Source organism: Cervus canadensis, chromosome 20 (genome assembly GCF_019320065.1).
Source record: "Cervus canadensis isolate Bull #8, Minnesota chromosome 20, ASM1932006v1, whole genome shotgun sequence".
Taxonomy (NCBI): Eukaryota; Metazoa; Chordata; class Mammalia; order Artiodactyla; family Cervidae; genus Cervus; species Cervus canadensis.
The window spans coordinates 22,973,265-22,999,560 of NC_057405.1; the positions used below are offsets into that span (position 1 = coordinate 22,973,265).

At 41.2% G+C, this 26,296-nt stretch overlaps 1 long non-coding RNA gene across 1 annotated transcript in view; it reads right to left on the reverse strand.

The window, feature by feature from the left end:
- Window positions 1-21,506, reverse strand: part of LOC122422610 — a 129,287-nt gene extending 107,781 nt beyond the window's left edge. Inside the window, exon 1 of the long non-coding RNA XR_006263915.1 lies at window positions 21,371-21,506. This is a non-coding gene — a long non-coding RNA (uncharacterized LOC122422610). The remainder of the gene's footprint in view (window positions 1-21,370) is intronic.
- Between the last annotated feature and the right edge of the window lie 4,790 nt (window positions 21,507-26,296).

Here is a 26,296-nt window from a genome sequence, read left to right on the forward strand (position 1 = left end):
CACTTATTGAAGAGGCTCTCTTTTTTGTCTTTTATCCATTGTATATTCTTGCCTCCTTTGTGAAAGAAAAGGTGCCTATAGATGCATGAGTTTTTCTCTCAGCTTTGTATCTTGTTCCATTGGCTTATCTTTCTTTTCTGTGCCAGTAACATACTGTCTTGATGACTCTAGCTCTGTAGTATAGTCTGAGGTCAGAAAAGTTGAAACCTCTAGTTCTACTTTTCTTTCTCAAGGTTGCTTTGGCCATTAGGGGTCTTGATTTTTCCCATGCAAATTGTAAAATTATATGTTCTAGTTCTTTGAAAAATGTCATTGGTAATTTGACAGGGATGAATGGAATCTGCAGATTGCTTTGGGTATGACAGTCATTTTCACAATATTGTTTCTTCCAGTTCAGGAAGATCATATACCTTTCTGTTTGTGTCATCTTTGATAGCTTTCTTCATACAGCATTTCTGTCTGCATACACATGTTTTGGGTCTTAAGTTAGGTTTATTCCTAGATATTTTATTCTTCTTTTAGTTGTGAATGGTATTGTTTTCTTAACTTCTCTTTCTGATTTTTCATTGGTGTTGTATAGGAATGCAAGGGAATTCTGTGTATGAATTATGTGTCCTGTGCTTCACTAGATTCATTGATTAGCTCTTGTAATTCTGTGGTTCTATCTTTAGGGTTTTTCATGTTTAGAAACAGGTCATCTGCAAACAATGATAGGTTTACTTCTTGTTTTATCTGGATTGTTTTTATTTCTTTTTCTTGTCTGGTTGCCCTGGCTATGACTTAGAAAACTATATTATATAATAACGGTGAGTGTGGGCACCCTTGTCTGGTTCCTGATCTTAGAGGAAATACTGCCAGGTTTTTACCATCAAGAATAATGTTTTCTGTGAGATTGTCATACATGACCTTTATTATGTTGAGGTAGGCTCTTTCTATGCCCATTTTCTAGAGAGTTGTTTTTTTTCTTCAATCATAAATTTGTGTTGAATTTTGTCAAAAAGATTTTTCTGCATCTTTTGAGTTTATCATATGATTTTTATCTTTCAATGGGTTAATATAATGTATCGTATTTCCTGATTTGCAAATAGGGAAAAATCTTCACACCTGTGGGATAAATTCCACTTGAACTTGGTGTATGATCCTTCCAATGTAGCATTCTGTGTTTTTCTTTTCTTCTGTTTTTTTGTTCAAGATTTTTGCATCTATTTCATCAGGGTTACCATCTTGTTATTTTCTTTTCTGTGAGGTATTCTGTTGACTTTGGTATCATGGTGATGGTGGCCGCACAGAGTGAGTTTGGGAGTGTCCCCCAGCCTGCAGTTTTTGAAAGACTTTGATCAGGATGGGTATTAACTGACATGAAAAATACAGCTGATGCATCAATAGATTAGATGATTCAGAAGGACACATCAGTAAGCTGAAATACAGAGTAATGGAAATCACCCAATTTCAGCACCAAAAAGGAAAATTAAGACAAAAATTTGAGGAGAGTTTAATGCATTTGGTGGATAATATCAAGCATACTAACATTCCCATTATAGGGATTCAAGGAGGCGAGAGAGAGAGAAAGATAAAAACTCACACGAAGAAACAATGGCTGGAAATTTCCCTATCTTGGTGAAGGAAACACACACAAGTCCAAGAAGCACAGACAGTCCAATACAGGGTCAGCCAAAAGAGAGACATGCCAAGACACATATTAAAAAACATTAAACCAAAAGAGAAAATATTCAAAGCAGAAAGGGAAAAGCAACAAATAACAAGGGAATCCCCATAAGGGTAACAGGTGATCTTTCAGAAAAAATGCTGCAAGCCAGGAGGGTGTGGCATGATATACTTAAAGTTATGAAAGGGAAAAACTTACCAGCATGATTATTGTGGCCAGCTAAGATCTCACTCAGATTCAAAGAAGAACTCAGTAGTTTTACAAATAAGCAAACGTTCAGAAATTCAGCACCACCAAAGGTGCTTTACAACAAATGTTAAAGCATGTTCTCTAGGCAGGAAATAGAAGGGAATGAATAGACTTGGGGGAAAAAAAACAGAACCATAAAGTAAATAGTAATAGTTTCATACATATCAAAATTTAATTTAATATAAATTGATTGAATGCTCCAACTGAAACACAGAGTGGTTGAACTGAAGCAAAAACAAGATCCATATAACTGCTGTCGTTTATACATCCATGCGACACGTAGGGACACACACAGGCTAAAAGTGAGGTCCTGGAACAAGATATTCCATGCAAATCGAAATAAAAAAAGCTGCAGTAGCAATTCTCGCATCAAATAAAACAGACGTTTAAATAAGGATTATTGCAAGAGCCAAGGAAGGACACTAGATAATGATAAAGAGATAAATCGAGGAAGAACATATTACAATTATAAATAAACATGCATCCAACATAGGAGCACCCAAATACATAAGACAAATACAGCTAACCATTAAAGGGGAACTGGACAGTAAAAAAAAAAATAATACTACGGGATTTTAACACCGCACTTATACCAATGGGCAGATCATCCATACAGAGAATTAATATAGAAACAGGCCTTAAATCACACATTAGACTAGATGGACCTTATTGATATCTTTAGCATATTCCATCCCAAAACAGCAGAATACAGTTTTTCGCTCAAGTGCACATGAAATACTCTCCGGAATGGAGTATATTTTGGGTCACATATCACACCTCGTAAATTTAAGAGAACTGAAATCATAGCAAACATCTTTTCCCGATCACAATGCTAAGTGATTAGGGAGCACTTAAAGGGAAAAAAATTGTATAAGACAGAAACACATGCAGAAATCAAACAGGTCACTGAAGAAATCAAAGAGGAAATTTAAAAATACCTAAAACCAAATGGCAATGAAAAAATGACAACCCCAAACCTATGTGATGCAATTAAAGCAATGCTAAGAAGTAATTTTTTAGCAATACAAGATGCCTACCACAAGACATGAAAATAACATCAAATAAAAAACCTAATCTTACACCTAAATAACCTAGAAAAGGAAGAAAAAGAGTCATAAAACCGCCAAAGTCAGCAGAAGGAAACAAATGATAAAGAACAGAGCAGAAACAAGTGAAAAAGAAATGAAGGAAACACTAGCAAAGATCAATCAACAGTAAGATAAGTCTTGGAGAAGATGAACAAAATTGATAAATCATTAGCCAGACTCATCAAGACAAATAGGGGGAAGACTCAAATCAATTCAAGAGAAAAAAGGAGACATTACTACAGGCAACACAAAAAGAGAAAGGATCGATCGTAAGACACAATTAGAAACAACTATCTGCCAATAAAATGGCAACGTGGAACAAATGGACAAATTCTTAGAAAAGTACAATCTTCTAAGACTGAACCAGGAAGAAATAGAAAATATGAATAAATCAATCACCAATCACAAACTCTAACTATGAACACAACAATCACAAGCACTACTAACTGTGATCAAAAGTCTCCAACAAACAAAAGCCCAGGACTTCACAGGTGAAAGCTCTCAAATGACAGAGATGTGACAATCCCTATCTTGATAGCCACCAGAAATGTGGAGGGAGGGATATCCCCAGCTCATTCTGTGAGGCAACCATCACCATGAACCGAAATGAAACCAAAATGCCACACAGAAAAGAAAATTACAGGCTAACATCACTGATGAACAGAAACACAAAAATCCTGAGGGAAATGCTAGAAGAAAAAAGAAAAACACACTAAAAGGATGGTGCACCAAGTTCAAGTGGGGCTCACCCCAAGGATGCAAAGATTCCTCACCATCTGCAAGTCAGTCAGTGTGATACGTGATATCAACACATGGAAAGATAGAAACTATATGATAATCTTGATAGATGCAGAAGAAGATTTTGACAAAATTTAACACCAGTTTATGATTTTAAAACGCCCTGTAAATGGGCATAGAAGATACCTACCTCAACATAATAGAGGTCATATAGGAAAATTTCTCAGCAAACATTACTCTCAATGGTGTCAAAATTTAAGCATTTCCTCTAAGATCAGGATCAAGACCATGGTGCCCACCCTCACTGCTATTATCCAATATAGTTTTGTAAGTCACAGACACAGCAATCAGAGACGAAAAAGAAAAAGAATGCTTACCTGAAAAGAAGAAGTACGTCTCTCATTGCTTGCAGATGAGCTGTTTATTCACAGAAAACCCTAAAGATAGAACCAGAAAAGTAAGAGCTAATCAGTGAATTTTTTTTAGTAAACACAAGCTACAATATTAATACACAGAAATCCTTTGCATTCCTATAACACACCGAGAAAATCAGAAAGAGAAAATAAAGAAACAGTGCCATTTCCCACTGCAACAAGAAGAAAAACATAGCTAGAAATAAACCTGCCTAAACAAACAAAACACCTGTATGCAGAAAGATAGGCTGTATGATGAAAGATGTCAACAAGGAAACACACAGATAGAAAGACATGCCATGTTCTTGAATTGGAAGAAATCAATGTTGTGAAAATGACTATACTACCCAAAGCAAAATTCACCCCTATCAAACAATCAATGACATCTTTTTAAAGAACTAGGAGTAATAACTTTACAATTTATAGGGGAAAAAATAAGACCCAGAATGGCCATAGCAATCTTGGAAAGAAATGTGGAACTGGAGGAATCAACCTTTCTGACTTCAGACTATACTACCTACCAAGCTAGAGTCATCAAGACACTAAGGTACAGGCACAAAAACAGCATCATAGAGCAATGGACCAAGATACAAAGCGAGGGATAAACCCACACTCCTATAGGCACCTTTTCTTAGACAGGGGAGCAAGCATGTACAATGGAGAAAGGACAGAAAAGAGAGCCTCTTCAATAACTGGTGCTGGAAAACGGGCAAATGCATGTAAAAGAATGAAATTAGAACACTTCTTAACACTATACAGAAAAATAAATTCAAAATGGATTAAAGACCAAATATAAGGACAGAAACTATAAAATTCTTAGAGGAAAACATAGGCAGAACACTCTTTGACATTTATCACAGCAAGATCTTCATTGACCCACCTCCTAGAGTGACTGAAATATGAGCAAAAATTAAAAATGGAATCCAGAGAAACTTCAAATATTTACACAGCAAAGAAAACTATAAACAAGATGAAAACACAGCCCTCAGCATGGGAGAAAATGATTGTAAATGAAGCAACAGACAAAGGATTATCTGCAAAGGACACAAGTAGATCACGGGGCCTGATATCAGGGAAAAGGCAACCAACTGAAAAACGAGCAGAAACTTGGACACATTTCTCCAAAGAAGACATGAAGAAGGCCACCGAACACAGGAGAAGATGCGCCACATCGCTCATTATTAAGGAAATGCAAATCAAAACTCTATGAGGTATCACCTCACACCAGTCAGAATGGCCATCATCAACAATTCTACAAATAATAAATGCTGGACAGGACATGGAAGAAAGGGAACCCTCTTGCACATGTAAATGGATACAGCCACTATGGAGAAGAGAATGTAGGTTTCTTAAAACACTAGGAATAAAGCTAACATATGACCCAACAGTCCCCTACTGGGCATATACCCTGAGAAAACCATAACTCTAAAAAGACAGATGTACCCCAATGTCCACTGAAGCACTATTTAAAATAGCCAGGGCATGGAAGCAACCTAATGTCCATCAGTAGAATAGTGGACAAAGAAGTTGTAGAATATATACACAATGGAATTTTACTCAGCCATGAAAAGGAAAAAAGCATGAGTCAGTTTAATTGAGGTGGATGAACCTAGAACCTATGATACAGAGTGAAGTAAGGCAGAAAGAGAAAAACAAATATAGTATATTAATGCAACATATGGGATCCTGAAAAATGGTACTGGTGAACATTTGAAGGGCAGATATAGATACACAGATGTAGAGGAAGGGCTTGAGATCTCAGCTGAAGAAGAAGAGGGTGGGATGAATTGAGAGAGTACCATTGAAACACCGCCACAACCGTATGTAAAATAACTAACTAGTGGGAAGTTGCTATATAACATAGGGAGCCCAGCATGGTGCTCTGTGATGACCTAGAGGGTGGGATGGCAAGAAGTGGGAAGGAGGCTCACCAAAGAGTGGATAATATACTTATGGCTGATTCATGTTGATGTAGGAGGGAAAATGACCAAAATTGTAAAGCAGTTATTCTTTAATTAAAAATAAATAAGTACAATCCAAAAACTATCATTCAACATGTCTCTACTGTTATCTAAAGCTATATAGGATCATCTATTCCTAGCTACTTTTCCACTATATATTAGTGCTTATAAATGTTGCTAAAGGTTTTGAAAATATGATTTTAATAGCTACACAGTATTCCCTAATATCTAATACATAAATTATAAAAATTTCAGTCTCATCATAGAATCATAATAACAAAAAGGTTTACATTTAAACTAAAGCTTCCATTTTCATTTCAGTTTAATGAGAATTCCTCTGAAGATCTAAAATTATTATGAAAAGTAAATTATTTGGACTCCTTGATTTCATCTGTTATGCCTTATTGTCATTTACTTCTATGGACTCTTTGACTTTTGACAATTTTGCCTTTGACTGTACTGTTTCACTGAGATAAAATCTTAAATTTAGACATTAAGAATGGCAAGAAGAACCCTAGTTAACTGTGAGTCACTCAGTCATGTCCAGTTATTTATGACCCATGGACTGCAGCCCACCAGGTCCTCTGTCCATAGAATTTTCCAGGCAAGAATACTGGACTGGGTAGCCATTCCATTCTCGAGGGGATCCTCCTGACCCAGGGGTCAAATCCAGGTCTCCCACATTGCAGGCAGATTCTTTACCACATGAACCACCAGAGAACCCTGACCGGGGTGTACATGGATGTACAAATCCTCAGAAAAATATTAGCAAACCAAATGGAACAATACATTAAAAGAATCATACACTGTGATCAAATGGAATTTATCTTATACCTGCAAGGATGATTTATTATCTGCACATCAATCAATGTGATACACAATATAAACAAAATTAAGAAGAAAATCATGTGATCTTCTCAATAAATGCAGAAAAAGCTTTTGACAAAGTGTAACATCAATTTTGATACAATCTTTCAATACAGTGGTTATACAAGGAACATTCTAAAGGGTATATACCACAAGCCCACAGCTAACATCTGACTCAGTGGTGAAAAGGTGAAAGATTTTCCTAAAAGATCAGGAATAGTACAAGGATGCAAACTCTCACCAACTTTCTTCAGCATAGTACTGGAAGTGTCCTACCCAGAGTAACCAGGCAAGAAAAGGAAATAAAATGCATCAGCATTGGAACAGAAGAAGTAACACTGTCACTATTCGACTATGACAGGATTTATATGAAAGCCTTAAAACTTCACCAAGTAACAACTATTAAAACTAATATCAGCAAGATAGCAGGGTATGAAGCATCAGAGAGAGACAAGAACAGTCCCATATACAAATGCATCAAAAAAAAATAACCTGAAATAAATTTAACCGAAAAGCAGAAACACCTGTACAATCATGGACTCCAAGACAGAGAGTCTGGGTTCAAATCCCAGCTCACCCGCTGACCTGTAGAGTGACCCAGGGCAAATCACACAATGATCTGAGGCGCAACGTAGTCAAGTAAAATGGACACAGACCCAGGATCTCCTCCCAGGCTTGTGAAACTCCAAGGAAATGCTTGGGCCAAGGGGTTGGAGTGTCTCCAGGAGCCTCTTCTTGTATGATCTCCTCTAGAACCAGACTCTCCTAATCCTGTGGGTGAGGGTCCAGGGTAGAACCTGGGAGCGAAATGGGACTGGACGAGGACCAGGACAAAAAAAAAAAAAAATACTAGTTTTGTGTAATGAAGGGAAGCCACGTCCTTTCCAGATCTCACAGTGGGGCCTGCACCAAGGGACCAGGGGATGCACAATCAGAGGTGATAACTCCAACCCCCCCAATAGCACGGATGGAGCCTTCCTAGCAAGGACCTTCTCTCTGGTCCAGGCTCCAGTGTGATGTGGGGTTGCTCCCTGAGTTCTCCTTGGCTCCACCAGCCAAAGAGCTCCCAGGAGCGGGAGGTCTATTAAACCACAGGTACCTGAGTGTCAGAATGGCACAAGGATGAACAACATTGAAAATTAGCTATATAAAGCCCATGGGCTGGTATCACATGGAGGTCATGCACTGAGACGTCACACAGGAAGGATTCAATGCAGGACTGATACAGCACAGAATGTGGCAGAAACAGGCCTGGATAGGCTCTGGGACCTAGGAAAAAGGACTCGCCTCCCCTTCCTGCCTATTTCGAGACCACTCAGTGGGAGGACCAAAAGGAAGACTCAGACATCACCCCCTCTTATATACAAATTTCTGGTTCTTTAATTAGCTTTCACGAGGCCTGGTGTGTCCATATCAGGGCTTCGTTTCTCAGATTGTACTGAATATTTAGGCTCTTTCGTGCTTCCATACACAATTTGGAATTCTTTCTTTTAGTTCCCTGAGAACATCCCTTGATATTTTAAGAGGAATAACCTGCAAATTATTAGCTTGATATCCTGGATTACATTAGCTTGAGACAGAGAATTGGATTAATATTTAGAACTATTTCTGGGACCTGTGAGCTAAAGGCAAATTAAAGAAATGGGTTCCATGAAAGGGGACATCACTCAGGCAAGTCCTGGCACTGGATACTTTTAAACTGCAGTACCAAATGTATAGATGTACCGGTTTTAAAGATTTTTAAATAGAAAGATGGTAACGACAACCCTATATGCAAAACAGAAAAAGAGACACAGAAATACAGAACAGACTTTTGAACTCTGTGGGAGAAGGTGAGGGTGGGATGTTTTGAAAGAACAGCATGTATATTATCTATGGTGAAACAGATCACCAGCCCAGGTGGGATGCATGAGACAAGTGCTCGGCCTGGTGCACTGGGAAGACCCAGAGGAATCGGGTGGAGAGGGAGGGGGGAGGGGGGATCGGGATGGGGAATACGTGTAACTCTATTGCTGATTCATGTCAATGTATGACAAAACCCACTGAAAAAATAAATAAATAAATTTAAAAAAAAAAAAAAAAGAAAAGATTTTTAATGCTCTCTCTCAATCGCTCTATTCTCAATTGCCATGCAGAGACTCTACTGATATACCCCGGATACTCAGGTCGCTTGACAAATGGTCAGTCCTGAAACAAATGATAAAGTCAAATGATTAAAAAGAAAAAGAGAGAGAGCAAATAAAAATATGAATATCCAGGAATTCCCTCCTGGTCCTGGCACTAAGACTCTGCACTCACCAAGCAGGAGTTGAGATTCGATTCCTAGTCAGGAAACTATATGTCACAGACCACAACTGAGACCCAGAGCAGCCAAAAAAAAAAAAATTAAATACGAATGCCACAGACAGCATAAAAAAATAGTGGTATCCATATATTTCTGATAAATGTTATTACAAATGGGGACACTTCCTTTTCTTGAAACGACCTGAGGATTATTAGAAATATATTAAGGAAATTTAACAACAAACAAAAAGCAACAACAGAAAATATACTATGCCAAACAAAAGAAGTCAGACACAAACGAAAACACATGATCCCATTTTTATGAAAAGCTCAAAAAACAGATCTAATCTCTGGAGACCAGCAGATAATTGCCTGCCTGGTGTTGACCAAAGTGGTTGGGAAAATGCCAAGAGACGATTTGGGGTGATAGAAACATTCTGTATCTTGCCTGTGGTGGCTGTACCTGGGTGTATTTATCTGTCAGAAATCATAAAACTATACTGCTAAAGTAAGTTTTATTGCATGTTGATTATACTAAGCTCATGAAAAGATAATTAACATTGTTTGTCACTAGAGAAACGCAATTTAAAACCACAATGAGAAACCACCTCATATTTAAGAAAGCTTCAACATAAAGATCAGAAACAACAGAATAGAACAAGGCTGCACAGGATTAACAAGTGGAGGGAGACCGTGGAGACACTGGAACCCTGCATCTTGCTGGGGAGAATGGAAGATGATGTGACCACTGTGGAAAACAGTTCGCAGATTCCTCCAAAAGTTAAAATTACCATATGACCTGGCAATACTGCTCCTAGGTCCAAATCCACAAGAATTGCCAGTAGGGACTGCAACAGATACTTCTACATGAATATTCATAACATCATTGTTAACAGCGAAAAGGGAGATGCAACCAAAACCTTTTTCAGGGGGAATGGATAAACAAAATGTGTTATAACACAGTTACCCCTCAAACAACACAGATTTGAACTGCACAGGTCCACTTACACCTGGATTTTTTTCAATAAATACATACTATGAAATGTCACAGGGTTTTTTAATCCACCGAAGTTAAACTGAGCTGATAGAGGGCTGACTGTAAAGTGTACACGGATTGTTGACTACATGGAAGGTCTTAATACGTTTTGCTTTCATAGACCTAATTTTGTAAAGGGAATGGTGCTCAGAGATACAGCTTGAGCTTTCACCTCCCCCTGCCTACCTCCCATCTTCCTTTTGAAGTCTGAGAGACGCCTCAGTGTCCGCCGGGCCCACAGCATGACTTTCCGCCTCTGCTCTGTTTCTGGTGCCCCTCCCATTCCTCGCCCAAGAGTTGTCACAGCTTCTTACTTCTCAGGCCCAAGCAACAATTCCATTCTTGGCTCCTTCCTTTTCCACCAACTCCAGCCATGAATTGAAGAAACATAAAGTTGATTCTGTCTTTGAAATGTATCTATTTCTACCCATGTATGAACACTTGCTTTATTACACTACTTGTACTAGTGACTTCCCTGATAGCTCAGATGGTAAAGAATCTGTATGCAATGCAGGAGACGCCGGTTTAATTCCTGGCTTGGAAAGATCTGCTAGAGAAGGGATAGGCTACCCACTCCAGTATTCTGGCCTGGAGAATTCCATGGACTGTGCAGTCCATGTGGTTGAAAAGAGTCGGCCATGACTGAGTGACTCTCACGCATTCACTCACTGACTCAGCACCGGAGAGCAGGGAAGCAGATTTTCAGTTCAGTTTAGTTCAGTTGCTCAGTTGTTCCATGTCCAGTCCTAATTGCTGCTTCCTGACTTGCATATAGGTTTCTCAAGAAGCAGGTCAAGTCGTCTGGTACTCCCATCTCTTTCAGAATTTTACACAGTTTATTGTGATCCACACAGTCAAAGGCTTTCACATAGTTAATAAAGCAGAAATAGATGTTTTTCAGGAACTCTCCTGCTTTTTCAATGATCCAGCAGATGTTGGCAATTTGATCTCTGGTTCCTCTGCCTTTTCTAAAACCAGCCTGGACATCTGGAAGTTCACAGTTCACGTATTGCTGAAGCCTGGTTGGGAGAATTTTGACCATTACTTTACTAGCATGTGAGATTAGTGCAATTTAGAGTAGTTTGAGCATTCTTCAGATTTGCCTTTCTTTGGATGTGGAAAGAAAACTGATTTTTTCCAGTCCCCTGGCCACTGCTGATTTTTCCAAATTTGCTGACACATTGAGTGCAGCATTTTCACAGCATCATCTTTTAGGATTTGAAATAGCTCAACTGGAATTCCATCACCTCTACTAGCTTTGTTCATAGTGATGCTTCCTAAGCCCCCCATGACTTCAGATTCCAGGATGTCTGGCTCTAGGTGAGTGATCGCACCACGGTGATTATCTGGGTCATGATGATCTTTTTTGTATAGTTCTTCTGTGTATTCTTGCCACCTCTTCTTAATATCTTCTGCTTCTTTCAGGTCTATACCATTTCTGTCCTTTATTGAGCCCATCTTTGCATGAAATGTTCTCTTGGTATCTCTGATTTTCTTGAAGAGATCTCTAGTCTTTCCCATTCTGTTGTTTCCTCTATGTCTCTGCACTGATCGCTGAGGAAGGCCTTCTTATCTCTCCTTGCTGTTCTTTAGAACTCTGCATTCAAATGGGAATATCTTTTGTTTTCTCCTCTGCTTTTCACTTCTCTTCTTTTCACAGCTATTTCTATGGCCTCCTGAGACAGCCATTTTGTTATTTTGCATTTCTTTTTCTTGGGGATGGTCTTGATCCCTGTCTCCTCTACAATGTCCCGAGCCTCCATCCATAGTTCATCATGCACTCTGTCAGATCTAGTCCTTTAAATCTATTTCTCACTTCCACTGTATAATCATAAGGGATTTGATTTAGGTCATACCTGAATGCTTTAGTGTTTTTTCCCACTCTTCAATTTAAGTCTGAATTTGGCAGTAAGTGTGACATTATGTAGCCATTAAAGGAATGAAAGTGAGTCATTTGTAGAGATGTGGATGAATAGTCAGTCATACAGTGAAATGAGACAGAAAAAAAAACCACACTAAATATTGTATATTTACATGTAGATATGTGTGTACATATATATATGGGCTTCCATGGTAGTGAAGAGGAAAAGCTAAAATTTTACATAACCACATTCTCCTTCTCCCTCTGTAACTCAGCTGCTGCTTCTGCTGCTAAGTCACTTCAGCCGTGTCCGACTCTGTGCGACCCCATAGACGACAGCCCACCAGGCTCCGCCATCCCCGGGATCCTCCAGGCAAGAACACTGGAGTGGGCTGCCATTTCCTTCTCCGTAACTCAGCTGGCCCCTTGCAAAGTCTAGATCACATAGGTACATAGTCTCAGAGTTGGGACCTTCAATACTAGCAACTGGAGTTTATCTCACTCACCCTTGTCCTGGTCTTTGCAATCACCCAGCCCCTCCAAATCTGCTTCATCCTGCCTGTCCAGGCCAGGCAATCCCCTCCCAATTTTGACCACTGTTCCCGTGCGCATGAAACCCCTTAATTTAAATCAGCCTATTAACAGCTAGTGTTGCCCACTACAGTCTGTCTATAAAAACTTTGTAATCCATTTTTTTGGGACTCAGACCTTGAAGCGTTAAATTCTCAGGGCCCGCCAGTATAATATCTGAATTCTCCAACTCTCCTTATGTGGTGCTTGGTCTCCCGAGTACTGGTTTCTGCAACATTTCTGGAGACCCCAGCGAAACTCCAACCACGCCGGCCCCTGGAGCCATCCAACTGGTGGCTCGGCTGGGCCAGAGTGAAGGAACCCCGAGATGAACAAGGAGGCACGCCACCTAATGGTATTCTGCGTTCCCTTTCCATCTGCTGTTCCGACTCTCCGGATGGCTGAGCCCCAGTGGACTCATTGAAGGGACGGACCAACTCACCAGGAATGGCCACAGGATAAGGTAAAGCTCTGGGGCCAGGCCCCAGGCAGAAACCTACCCCAATGGGTATAAAAGGAGACTGATCACCTCCTTCGGCTCCCAGGAAGGGATCATCATATAGGGAGACCTGGGGACTTGGGAGAAGGGAGGCATCGTGATAGCCACTGAATGATTGTGAGTGTGTGATTGCGGATTGCTGATTTCTGAAGTGAGAGAAATTTTTCTTGTTGGAAAATACAAAAGCAATTATTTTTGCGTATACAATTAAAAGCAACTAGCTTGTTCCAAAACCTGCCCAGGGAAAAGCTTGAAGTTAACCCTTTCCATGTCCTTGAAATACACAGCCAGCTTTGCCTGAGACCTCAGCCTAGGGAAATTAGAACTGAGAGGGCAACAGGCAGGAAGGCCAAGGGTCTCCAAACTGAGGACAGAGGCTGCAAGTGTCAGACACTTTTTTATCTCTGTCTTAAGTGGCAGGAGGAAACAAACTGGTATTATATATATATTTTTCCCCTTCTCTATACAAATTTTAAAAGAGGTTTCTCTTAAAATACTGTGTTGCCATAATGACACCTGGTTCCGCCTAAACTTAACTTTTCTCAAATCTTGAGTTATCCAATGCGTTTTTCTTATGGAAATGTTTGTCTTAAGCTATGTTAATGATGCATTTACCCCAGTGTCTGACTTCAAGTAAGTTCTGCCTAGAGGCTCAGAACTGACTTGCCAAACGTGTATTTTACCCTCATACATTGTTCTCCTAATCCACGTAAAGGAAACAATTTGTATGGTAATCTGCCTTTCTACAAGATTCAAGTCAATCGTTTTATGGCCCTTGTTGACTCGCCTGGTGCCGATTATCCCAAAATACATCTTACAGGTGAGGGGCCTGGTGCCATTCTCTGAGTTTTAAGATATTCCTTTCTTTCATTAACAGACTGCTAGTAACTATATAACACCAAGCTAAAGACTAGCGGGTGGGTTCTCTTTCTGCCCCCTTCTGATGTCTATGTCAGAAGCTTTCTCTATTTATTTTATACTTTAATAAAATTGTATTACACAAAATCTCTGAGTGATCAAGCCTCCTCTCTGGCTCGGAACTGAATTCTTCTCCGGCAGCCAAGAATCCCGGCGTCTTTCGTGTGGTTCAGCAAGAACCTTTCAGAACTTCAAGCAAAGAAAAAAAGGGGCATGTGTGTGTCAAAGAGATATTTTAAATCTCAAAGAGAAGACTATAAGATCTCTGTCAGTCTGTCTGGATTTATGTATGTCTCAGTATATATCTTATTTCCTGATAACACTGTTGAAGTTATAAATGAGTTCTAATTTAATTGGCCTAAAGAAAAGTAAGTGCTTACAAATCAAGCAATTCTAAATACAAGAAAAAGTAAACAAATAAATTTCAGATCCATGTGAACTGGAAAATATTTAATATTAAATATCTAGTATTAATTTTTTTGCTAATCTAATAAGAAATAGGATGTGTGTTTTTAATAATGAAGATATAAAAAAATAAAATTACATTTTATAAAGGGAAAACAAAGTAGGTCTGAGTTACAGGTGGCTGTTACAGAAAGGTTTGTGGAAGGTGGACCCTGAAAAAAAGTTTTGTGCATGGTTAGGACTAAGTTTAAAATCAATTTAATTAAGTTTACCTAAATGAGTTTCAGGGGCTTCCCTGGTGGCTCAGATGGTAAAGTGTCTGCCCAGTGTGGGAGACCCAGGTTCGACCCCTGGGTTGGGAAGATCCTCTGGAGAAGGAAATGGCAACCCACTCCAGTATTCTTGCCTGGAAAAGCCCACGGACAGATGACTCTGGCAGCCTATAGTCCATGGGGACGCAAAGAGTCAGACACAACTAAGCCACTTCCCTTTCACTAAATAAGTTTAAAGTAAGCTGGTGCAGAAACTTAAATTCGGCCTTTCTCTCTGTTAAGAGGACATACTTTCTTCAGATGTTGAACTGCTTTTAATAATAGATTTAAGTTTTTCTTTCCCTCTTATTGATCTCTTTTATATTTATCTTTGAAATCTTTTGTTAACTTTGGCTAATTAAATAATTATTACTTCACAAAACATATGATCCTACCTGACTGAATGTTATAAACACTTTGGATATTTATTGACAAAACTTCCTGAATAACTTGACTTTTAGCTGTCTGTGGGATGCTTCAGAGGACTCCTGAGACATCCCAAAGAGCTATTAAGTTACCTGGGTTCATTGGACATGGGAAGTTACATGGGAAGTACTGCCAAAGTGGTGAAAAAAAAAATCTTTTCAGGTTATACTGCATGGCTGATGTTACTAATACAGATATCCTAAAATTATGTGAAATTCACATAGATCTCATATATCATGATAAAATATGGTCAATTCTAATTCTAGTTATCATATTAAAGTTTTATGACCAGGTTTCTTTGTCAATCGCAATAGAATCAGATTTTAAACATGGCTTCTTTAGAATACTGCTAATTCTTCAAGATTTATGGGAAAGACGTTCTAAGATTAAACAGATAAACAAATTTTGTTATTAACAGTAAGCTGGTATCAGACTGGAATTTGCTCTTTCTCTCTTTAGAGAACAAAGTTTTCTTAAAATGTAGCTTTCAATTACAGACTATAAATTTCTTTGCCTTTAAGTGGTTTATGTTTGTTTTTAAAATCTTTTTGCTACTTTGGTAAAGGCAATAAACATTATTTAAGGTTATGGTACATGTAGACAAGGGTCATTCTGCTTCTACAAAAAATAACCCCTCATGGTTAGACTTTTGCTATCTTGATGTCCTTAAAACATGGTGATACAAAACACAAAAATTAAACTCAAAATGGACTAAAGATCTAAATGTAAGAACAGAAACTATAAAACTCCTAGAGGAGAACAAAGGCAAAACACTCTCCGACATGAATCATAGCAGGATCCTCTATGACCCACCTCCCAGAATATTGGAAATAAAAGCAAAAATAAACAAACGGGACCTAATGAAACTTAAAAGCTTTTGCACAACAAAGCAAACTATAAGCAAGGTGGAAAGACAGCCCTCAGATTGGGAGAAAATAATAGCAAATGAAGCAACAGACAAAGGATTAATCTCAAAAATATACAAGCAACTCCTGAAGCTCAATTCCAGAAAAATAAATGACCCAATCAAAAAATGGGCCAAAGAACTAAACAGACATTTCTCCAAAGAAGACATACAGATGGCTAACAAACACATGAAAAGATGCTCAACATCACTCATTATCAGGGAAATGCAAATCAAAACCACAATGAGGTAGCATTACACTCCAGTCAGGATGGCTGCTATCCAAAAGTCTACAAGCAATAAATGCTGGAGAGGGTGTGGAGAAAAGGGAACCCTCTTACACTGTTGGTGAGAATGCAAACTGGTACAGCCACTATGGAGAACAGTGTGGAGATTCCTTAAAAAAACTGGAACTAGAACTGCCATATGACCCAGCAATCCCACTGCTGGGCATACACACGAGGAAACCAGATCTGAAAGAGACACGTGCACCCCAATGTTCATCGCAACACTGTTTATATTGCCAGGACATGGAAGCAACCTAGATGCCCATCAGCAGATGAATGGATAAGGAAGCTGTGGTGCATATACACCATGGAATATTACTCAGCCGTTAAAAAGAATTCATTTGAACCAGTTCTAATGAGATGGATGAAACTGGAGCCCATTATACAGAGTGAAGGAAGCCAGAAAGATAAAAAACATTACAGCATACTAACACATATATATGGAATGTAGAAAGATGGTAACGACAACCCTATATGCAAAACAGAAAAAGAGACACAGAAGTACAGAACAGACTTTTGAACTCTGTGGGAGAAGGTGAGGGTGGGATGTTGCAAAAGAACAGCATGTATATTATCTATGGTGAAACAGATCACCAGCCCAGGTTGGATGCATGAGACAAGTGCTCGGGCCTGGTGCACTGGGAAGACCCAGAGGCATTGGGTGGAGAGGGAGGTGGGAGGGGGGATCGGGATGGGGAATACGTGTAAATCTATGGCTGATTCATGTCAATGTATGACAAAACCCACTGAAAAAATAAATGAATAAGTAAAGGAAGAAAAATGGAAAAAAAAATAAAAAAGTAAAATAAAAAAAAAATAAAAAGTTTATATGGAAATTCAAAAAAAAAAAAAAAGACCAATACAGTATACTAACGCATATATATGGAATTTAGAAAGATGGTAATGATAACCCAATATGCAAAACAGAAAAGCGACACAGATGTACAGAACAGACTTTGGGACTCAGTGGGAGAAGGCGAGGGTGGGATGTTCTGAGAGAACAGCATTGAAACAAGTATACTATCAAGGGTGAAACAGACCACCAGCCCAGGTTGGATGCATGAGACAAGTGCTCAGGGCTGGTGCACTGGGAAGACCCAGAGGGATGGGATGGGGAATCCATGGAAATCCATGGCTGATTCATGTCAATGTATGGCAAAAACCACTAGAATATTGTAAAGTAATTAGCCTCCAACTAATAAAAATAAATGAAAAAAAAGTATTAAAAAAAAACATGGTGATAGTCTGCTCTTAAATCAGGAAATTAAAAATAAATAAACAACAGCTAAAAATCAAAGAGCTAGGCCTATGGGAAATCCAAGACGGCCTCTTGGCTTTTCCCGGCTCCCTGACAGACCTCATTTTTATTGATGGGTTAAAGCCTTACGTGTCTACTGTGTTAATACCCTCAAAATGAGTTCTCCAAAAAGAAAACAAAGTTATGTTTCACTAAATATTAAGTTCTAGTTTTGTTACTTAAGGTCTGTGCTTACTCAGACTCACTTCTGAGATAGTTCCTTGTTATGTTATATTGCTAACATATGTGTGTGTGGGGGGAGGGGCGCTGAGCTTCACAGGGAGGAGTCCTCCAGAGCTGAGGCTGGGCCTGGAGCAAAGACTGGCCTCACACCATCTTGCAGACTGCAGTCAGAGAAGGCATCCTATGCTGGGTATTCTATTGGAAATTCTGGGAAGCTTTAGTGCCCAGTTAGGCACGTGACTAGGCAGACCTGTGGGTCATCTTTTCTTCTCCTCCGGCTCTAGCTCTGACCTTCAAATACAACCAGGCTCCACTTCCAAGACCTGTCCCCACAGAGGGGGTTGCTATACGTGCAGGACCCAGGCATCCACTGAGGGGAGATTGAGACACGAGCCGCCTTCTCCCAAAGACACCAGGCCAGCTGGGTACTGGCCAACATCCTGAGAAGATCGGACCTCTGTGCCTGCAGGACCCCCAGCCCCAGGCACTGATGTCCCACCCCCTCAGCGAGAATGTCCACCTCCACGTGCACTTGTTTCTGCTCAGGCTTATGGCAGGAGAACCTGACTCAGGGCATGAGTTACCACCTCTGTAGGGAGAGCCTTCCCTGGCTCCTTCCCAAGACCCAGACGACCACAATGACTGACCACCCCTGCTGGGAGAACAGGCCCCTACTCTGGACAGAGACCTAGAGCCCTTCCTGGCAACACTACATCCAGGGGCACAGTTGGCTCTGCAGCCTCCATCCTTGTGTGTTCCCCGTGGATGCCATCAACTCGCTCCCCACCCAGGGGAGACTGAGTTCCCTTCCCCTGAGGGTCTTTTCAACTGGTTTGTGCGTAGCTTTCTGGTCATTTTTTAATGGCTTTATGTATTTTTTTCTGTTAAGTTTTTGTTAATAAATTTTACCTTAACTGAGGCAATTTGGGAATATTAAGGCCTTCACAATGCTGTGCAACCATCCCCACTGTCTACTTTCGGACCCTCTCATTCTATCCCCCACACTTCCCAGCGAAGCCTGGATTCATGTCAAGCACTTCCCGTTCCTCCCTCACTCCCGGCCCCTGACAACATATAGTCTTCTTCCTTCTCCATTTCTTCCCATCCCTTCCGTGTCCCCAATCAATGCCAATCACTGAAATGATAGAAAACTGGATTTTCTTCTAACTGAATGTGAAAGCTATAGTCTCTCAGTCTTGTTAGACTCTGCAACCCCATGGATTCTACAGTCCATGGAATTCTCTAGGCCAGAATAGTGGAGTGGGTAGCTTTTCCCTTCCCCAGGGGATTTTTCTGACTCCCCACATATTGTAAGACCAAACTTGAGAATTCTTGTTTTTATTTCATTTGAAGTAGGCTTTGGGTATCTGAAAGGACAGTGTAGGTACTTTCAAGATGTCATCTGGAAAACGAAGCCCTTTCGGCAAATGTGGTCAGAATCCCCAGGTAGGCCTTGCTGTTGTAAGTGTGACATCTCAGCCAAAAGGGAGAAGCTGAACTCTTCCTCTGGCACAAGCAAATTCACAGAATAAGCCAAGAAAGAGAGCTGGAAAAAAGAACCACACCAGCAAACGAAAAACGTTCCTCATGAGACAAAGCTAGAGAAAACCCAACATCCTTGTGACCCCAAAACCCTCTTGAAAATGAATGTTTAGTAAGGAAGAGAAGAAACACGTGAAGTTCCAAGGAGAGGCCATGCCCATGGCCAGTGTAGTTTAGAGACAGCCTGACCAATCAGAAGAAGACACGTGCCAGTGTAAACCCTTTGCAGACAGCAGTGACCGTCATCACCGTGGTAAGTGTTTAGTCTGGTGACAACCTGCTCTGGGCACCAGACGAGGGAGCAGACGTGGTTCTCTTCCTCTGCCCCCACACCACTCCCTCATGAAGGCAGCTCAGGTGCTTTTGGGACCTGCCTGCCTGTCTTGCTCAACCGTGAACTGCGACCACCACCAGGGCAGGATTCCACCTTCTCTTCCCTATGCACCTTGAACCTGCAAACAGTGGGCCTTTAGAACCTCAGGAGACTCGCCCCAGCCCCACTATAGTCAGAAGCCTCCCCAGGCATCAAAACACCTGTGGAGTCACTTTGGCCCAAGCCCTAGTTCTGGATCCCTGGAGCCTACTATAGCCTCTATGGTGAGAGTAATCAGGTCCTTTATACACAGATTCCCAGCTGTCAGATCTGAGTTTTGGAGTCACAGTCAGCTCTGTCCCTCCCGTGGCAGTCAGGTGGGCCACGACGCAGGTGAAGGAGCTCATGAGCTGAGTTTCAAGGGAGTCATTGAAAGGACAGCAGTGGACACAACCTGTTGCAAACTGAGGGAGGGTCCCTGCACGACTCAGAAGCGGCCTCTGGTGTGCAAGTGTGGAGGAGGGCCCCCATGGGTGCAAAGGAAAGAGAGGAACCCCCTGGCCAAGGCTCGTGGCTCCTCCTGTGGCAGCTCCAGTTGGTAGCCCATGAGCAGTGGACAGCCAATGTGGTCACATGACCATGACTCTAATTTGCTCACAAAGCAAGAGAAAGGGGGCAGGTGAGGGAATACCCAGAGGGTGCAGTGGGTGCATGAAGGGAGGTGCCCTTCCTCTCTTCAATGCAAACTGCTTTCCTGAGTCTCAGAGCTGCCAGATAGCAACTACCAAGTCAGGTCCCCACAGTGCCCAGTATGGGTGTCTTAGCCCCTGTCACACGGACAAGCCCCACCATGTGGCCTCCCCGAGTTCTAACAGCAGGAAGTGTGGCTCTGTCTGGGTACACACTTCCTTGCAGTACCTGAGTTACCCCCTTCTTGGAGCCTCAGTTTTCTTCTCTAGAATAAGGACATTGATTGCTACCTTAGTAGGTTGCTACCTTAATCCTGTGAAGACTCTTTAGGGTAATCGTACAATAAATAGCTGGCCTTAGGAGATATTTGACTTCCCTGATACCTCAGCTGGTGAAGGATCCTCCTGCAATGCAGGAGACCCTGGTTTGATTCCGGGGTCAGGAATCCTGTCCGCTGCCGAAGGGACAGGCTACCCAGTTCAGGATTCTTGGGCTTCCCTTGTTGCTCAGCTGGTAAAGAATCTGCCTGCAATGAGTGAGACCTGGGTCGATCCCTGGGTTTGGAAGATCCCATCGAGAAGGGAAAGGCTGCCCACTCCAGTGTTCTGGCCTAGAGAATTCCATGGACCATATAGTCTAATGGGTTGCAAAGAGTCGGACACGACTGAGGGAACTTTCCCTTCACTTTCGAGAGATATCACCTGAATCCAGACTAGACTGGAGTCTCCAGTGGCATCTGACATTTCTTCCCTGTAGCCAGCCAAAACCCACACAGTTGCATGTCCAGGGTCTCCACTTAGCCCGCTGGACAGAAAACCCAGCGTGGTTCAAAGAAGCTGACAGACAAGCAGAAGAGGACTCACAGGCAGACGACTTCTCTCAGGTCTCACGTCGAGCTCCGGGACCACAGCAAGAACTGGCGCTCAGCAGCGCCCTCGTCCACAGGCGGCGGCTCTGCCCTGACTGGAGCAGGAAGGCCACCAAACCGCCCCAGGCCGACCTCACGCCCCTCCCACTGCTGGAGCCTGACGTCACCCGGCCCCACCCCTTCCGGCAGAACGAGAAATCCTCTTCCTCTTGATTTCTGCATGAGGCCCGGCCCTGAGCCCTGATTGGTCACTTCCCCAGTCCCTAGCCAATCACAGTGGCCAGGGAGGATGGAGCACACTGATTGGCCAGGTCCAGGTCATGTGACCATAGTCTTCGGATGCCTGTGAGCAGCTCACCGTGTGTCAGGGGTGGAGAGAGTGTGATGCAGCTGGAGTGAGGCTGAGAGTCCAGACCCTGAGTCCGTGCGCTCTCTATCCTGGGACGAGCCTGCACACCCTCGCTACACACCGGCTTGTCCTCTGCAGACAAAATATTCATGGCAGACCTCTGCCCTTCCCATTGAAGGTAGCAAGAGCTTCTGTTTGAAGGTAGGTTTGGAGATCCCCTCCTAGCATCTAGGCTTGTTTTTTGTGTCCTATTAGAATAATTTATTTAGTCAAAAACACCCACGAGCACACCACATCCTGCTTTGCGCTTTCAGGAGTCTTAGCTGTTCTCGGTTGAGGACACAGCCCAGGGGCCTCCCAATGGAGTGAATTTTGTCCAAGGAAGCACCTGAGGCCTTGAATCACTGAATCACTTTGCTGTGCACCTTAAGCTAACAACTTAGTGTAAATCAGCAATACCTCAATTTAAAAAAAATGATATTCCCTCATCAAACATTGTTCTAACGTTTGTAAAGTTTTTCGTTCAATTGTTGGTTCTTAGTATGTGTCTAATTGGTTTGGTGGTGTTTTGTGAGGTAGGGATCCAACTTACTTTCCTCTATGAGCACCACATTGTCCCAATGGGACGATTCCTTTCCCCTTTCTCCTGTAAATACCCTTTCTCCATTTGCATATTAAGAAGCTCTTTTTAAAAATCCCAGGTATCAAGAACTTCAGGTCTCTGGTAATTTGTGGAGCACCCCAGAGACATGTTTCCATTCCTGTGTCTTCTCCCTGCATTTAGCCATTGCCAGTTTCTAGTATACACAAGTGCCCACAGAGGGTTCTCTGTAGTGAACCATGAATATTTCCATGACCCAGGAATGTGAGCACAGAGGTGGGGTGAGTCCATAGTACCTCTGACCATGCTCAGCAACCCGAACATTAAGCCTGACTGAAACTGCTTAGGACAAGCTGTGTTTCTTCCTTTTGGTGTCTGGCTGTGCAGAATAATTAGTTGGTAGATTGGGACTTGGGTGTTTGGGTTCAGAGGAGTAGAGACAGACCCATAGCCTGCTTTTCCATTATATTTTCCTCCTCTGGGCTCTGCTGAGCTGGTGTGGAAATATTTCTGCTAAAAGCTTGAGAGGTACTCAATCCTTCTGCTTCCCATCTCCTGCCTTTTCTGTACTTCTGTCATTTAAAAAAAATATAGCTAATTTTCAATGTTGTTAGTCTTTGTGTCATTCTGACACTTAGGCACCTGTGGTTTAATAGACCTCCAGCTCCCAAGACCTCTTTGGCAGGTGGAGACATAGAGAACTCATGCAGAAGCATTACATCACACTGGAGCCTGGACCAGAGAGAAGGTCCTGGCCAGGAAGCCTCCATCCCTGCTGTGGGGGCTTCGGAGTTACCACCTCTGATTGTACACCCCCAGGCCATTGGTGCAGGCCCCACTCTGAGATCTGGAAAGGCCTGGCTTCCCTCCCTGACACAAAACTAGTATTTTTTTTTTTTTTTTATCCTGATCCTCATCCAGTCCCATTTGGCTCCCAGGCTCAACCCTGGACCCACACCCACAGGATCAGGGGAGTCCAGTTCTAGAGGAGTTTCATACAAGGAGAGGCTCCTGTACACTCCATCCCCGGGGGCCTAAATAAGCGTTTCCTTGGAGTTTCACAAGCCTGGGAGGAGATACTGGGTCTGTGTCCATTTTGTAGTTGAATATGTTGCGCCTCAGATCATTGTGTGGTTTGCCCTGGGTCACTCTGCAGGTCAGTGGGTGAGCTGGGATTTGAACCCAGACTCCATGTCTTGGAGTCCAGGACTGTACAGGTGTTTCTGCTCCTTGGTTAAATTTATTTCAGGTTTTTTTTATGAATTGGTATCTGGGACTGTACTCTTCTCTCTCTGATGGTTCATATCCTGCTATCTTGCTGAATTTATTAGTTTTAATAGTCGTTACTTGGTGTAGTTTTTACAGTTTCATATAAATTCTGTCATAATCAAATAGTGACGGTGTTACTTCTTCTCTTCCAATGGGGTTGCCTTTTATTTCCTTTTCTTGCCTAGTACTCTGGGTAGGACACTTCCACTACTATGTTGAACAAAATTGGTGAGAGTGGGCATCTTTGTACTATTCCTGATCTTTTTGGAGAATCTTTCACCTCTTTACCACTGAGTTGGATATTAGCTGTGGGCTTGTCTTATATACCTTTTAGTTTGTGCCATGTATAACCAAAGTATTGAGAGATTGTATCAAAATTGGTATTACACTTTGTCGAAAGCTTTTTCTGCAATTATTGAGAAGAACACATGATTTTCTTCTTAGTTTTGTTTATATTGTGTATCACATTGATTGATGTGCAGATCATCCTTGGTGATAGGATAAATTCCATTTGATTATAGTGCATGATTCTCTTAATGTATTCTTCCATTTGGTTTGCTGATATTCTTTTGAGGATTTGTACATCCATGTACACCGCGGTCAGGGCTCTCTGGTGGTTCATGTGGTAAAGAATCTGCCTACAATGCGGGAGACCTGGGTTTGACCCCTGGGTCAGGAGGATCCCCTCGAGAATGGAATGGCTACCCAGTCTAGTATTCTTGCCTGGAAAATTCTATGGACAGAGGACCTGGTGTGCTGCAGTCCATGTGTCACAAATAATTTGACATGACTGAGTGACACTTACCAGGGTTCTTCTTGACATTCTTAACATCTACATTTAAGATTTTTATCCCAGTGAAACATTATAGTCAAAGGCAAAAATGTCAAAAGTCAAAGAGTTCTTAGAAGTAAATGACAATAAGGCATAAGAGATGAGGGCAAGGACTCCACATAATTTACTTTTCATAAAATTTTAGGTCTTCAGAGGAATTCTCACTACACTGTATAGAAAATGCAAGGTTTAGTTTAAAATATAAACCTTTTTAGGTGTTATGTTTCTATGATGAGGCTGAAATTTTTATAATTTATGTATAAAATATTAAGGAATACTGTGTAGCTCTTAAAATCATATTTTCAAAACCTTTAATGACATTTATAAGCACTAATATATAGTGGAAAAGTAGCTAGGAATAGGAGATGATCCCATATAGCTTCAGATGACAGTACAGACGTGTTGAATGATAGTTTTCGGGTTGTACTTATTTATTTTTAGTTGAAGAATATCTGCTTTACAATGTTTGGTTGGTTTTCCTCATACATCAACACAAATCAGCCATAAGTATATTATCTACTCTTTGGCGAGCCTCCCTCTCACGTCCCGCCATCCCACCCTTTAGGTCATCACAGCACCATGCTGGGCTCCCTATGTTATATAGCAACTTCCCACTAGTTTGTTTGTTTACATATGGTAGTGGCTGTGTTTCAGTGCTCCTCTCTCAATTCATCCCACCCTCTCCTTCTCCAGCTGAGTTCACAAGTCCTTCCTCTACATCTGTGTATCTATTTCTGCCCTTCAAATGTTCACCAGTACCATATTTCAAGCTTCATGTGTATGCATTAATATACTATATTTGTTTTTCTCCTTCTGACTTAATTCACTCTATCACAGGTTACAGGTTCCTCCACCTCAGTTAAGATGATTCGTATTTGTTCCTTTTCGTGGTGGAGTAATATTCCATTGTGTATGTGTTCCACAACTTCTTTACCCACTGTTCTATTGATGTACATTGTGTTGCTTCCATGCCCTTGCTATGTTGAATAGTGCTTCAGTGGTCATTGGGGTACATGTGTCTTTTTAGAGTTATGGTTTTCTCAGGGTATATGGCCAGTAGGGGATTGTTGGGTCATATGATAGTTTTATTCCTAGTTTTTTTCAAGAAACCTACGTTCTCTTCTCCATAGTGGCTGTATCCGTTTACATGTGCACCGACAGTGCAAGAGGGTTCACTTTCTTCCATGTCCTGTCCAGCATTTATTATTTGTAGAATTGTTGATGATGGTCATTCTGACTGGTGTGAGGTGATACCTCATGGAATTTTGATTTGCATTTCCTTAATAATGAGTGATGTGGAGCATCTTTTCTTGTGTTTGGTGGCCTTATTAATGTCTCCTTTGGAGAAATATGTTCAAGTCTTCTTGAACATTTTTTAATTGGTCATTTTTTTTTTCCTGATATTAGGCTCTATGATCTACTTGTGTATTTTGCAGATAATCCTTTGTCAGTTGCTTCGTTTACAATTATTTCCTCCCATTCTGAGAGTTGTCTCTTCATCTTGTTTATCGTTTTCTTTGCTGTTTGAATACTTGGAAGTTTCTCTAGATGCCATACTTATTTTTGTTTTTATTTCAGTCTCTCTAGGAGGTGGTCAAGGAGGATCTTGCTGTGATAAATGTCAAAGAGTGTTCTGCCTATGTTTTCCTCTAAGAATTTTATAGTTTCTGGCCTTATATTTGGTCTTTAATCCATATTGAATTTATTTTTGTGTAAAGTGTTAAGAAGTGTTCTAATTTCATTCTTTTACATGCATTTGCCCCATTTTCCAGCCCCAGTTATTGAAGAGGCTCTCTTTTCTGTCCTTTCTCCATTGTACATTCTTGCTCCCCTGTCTAAGAAAAGGTGCCTATAGGAGTGTGGGTTTATC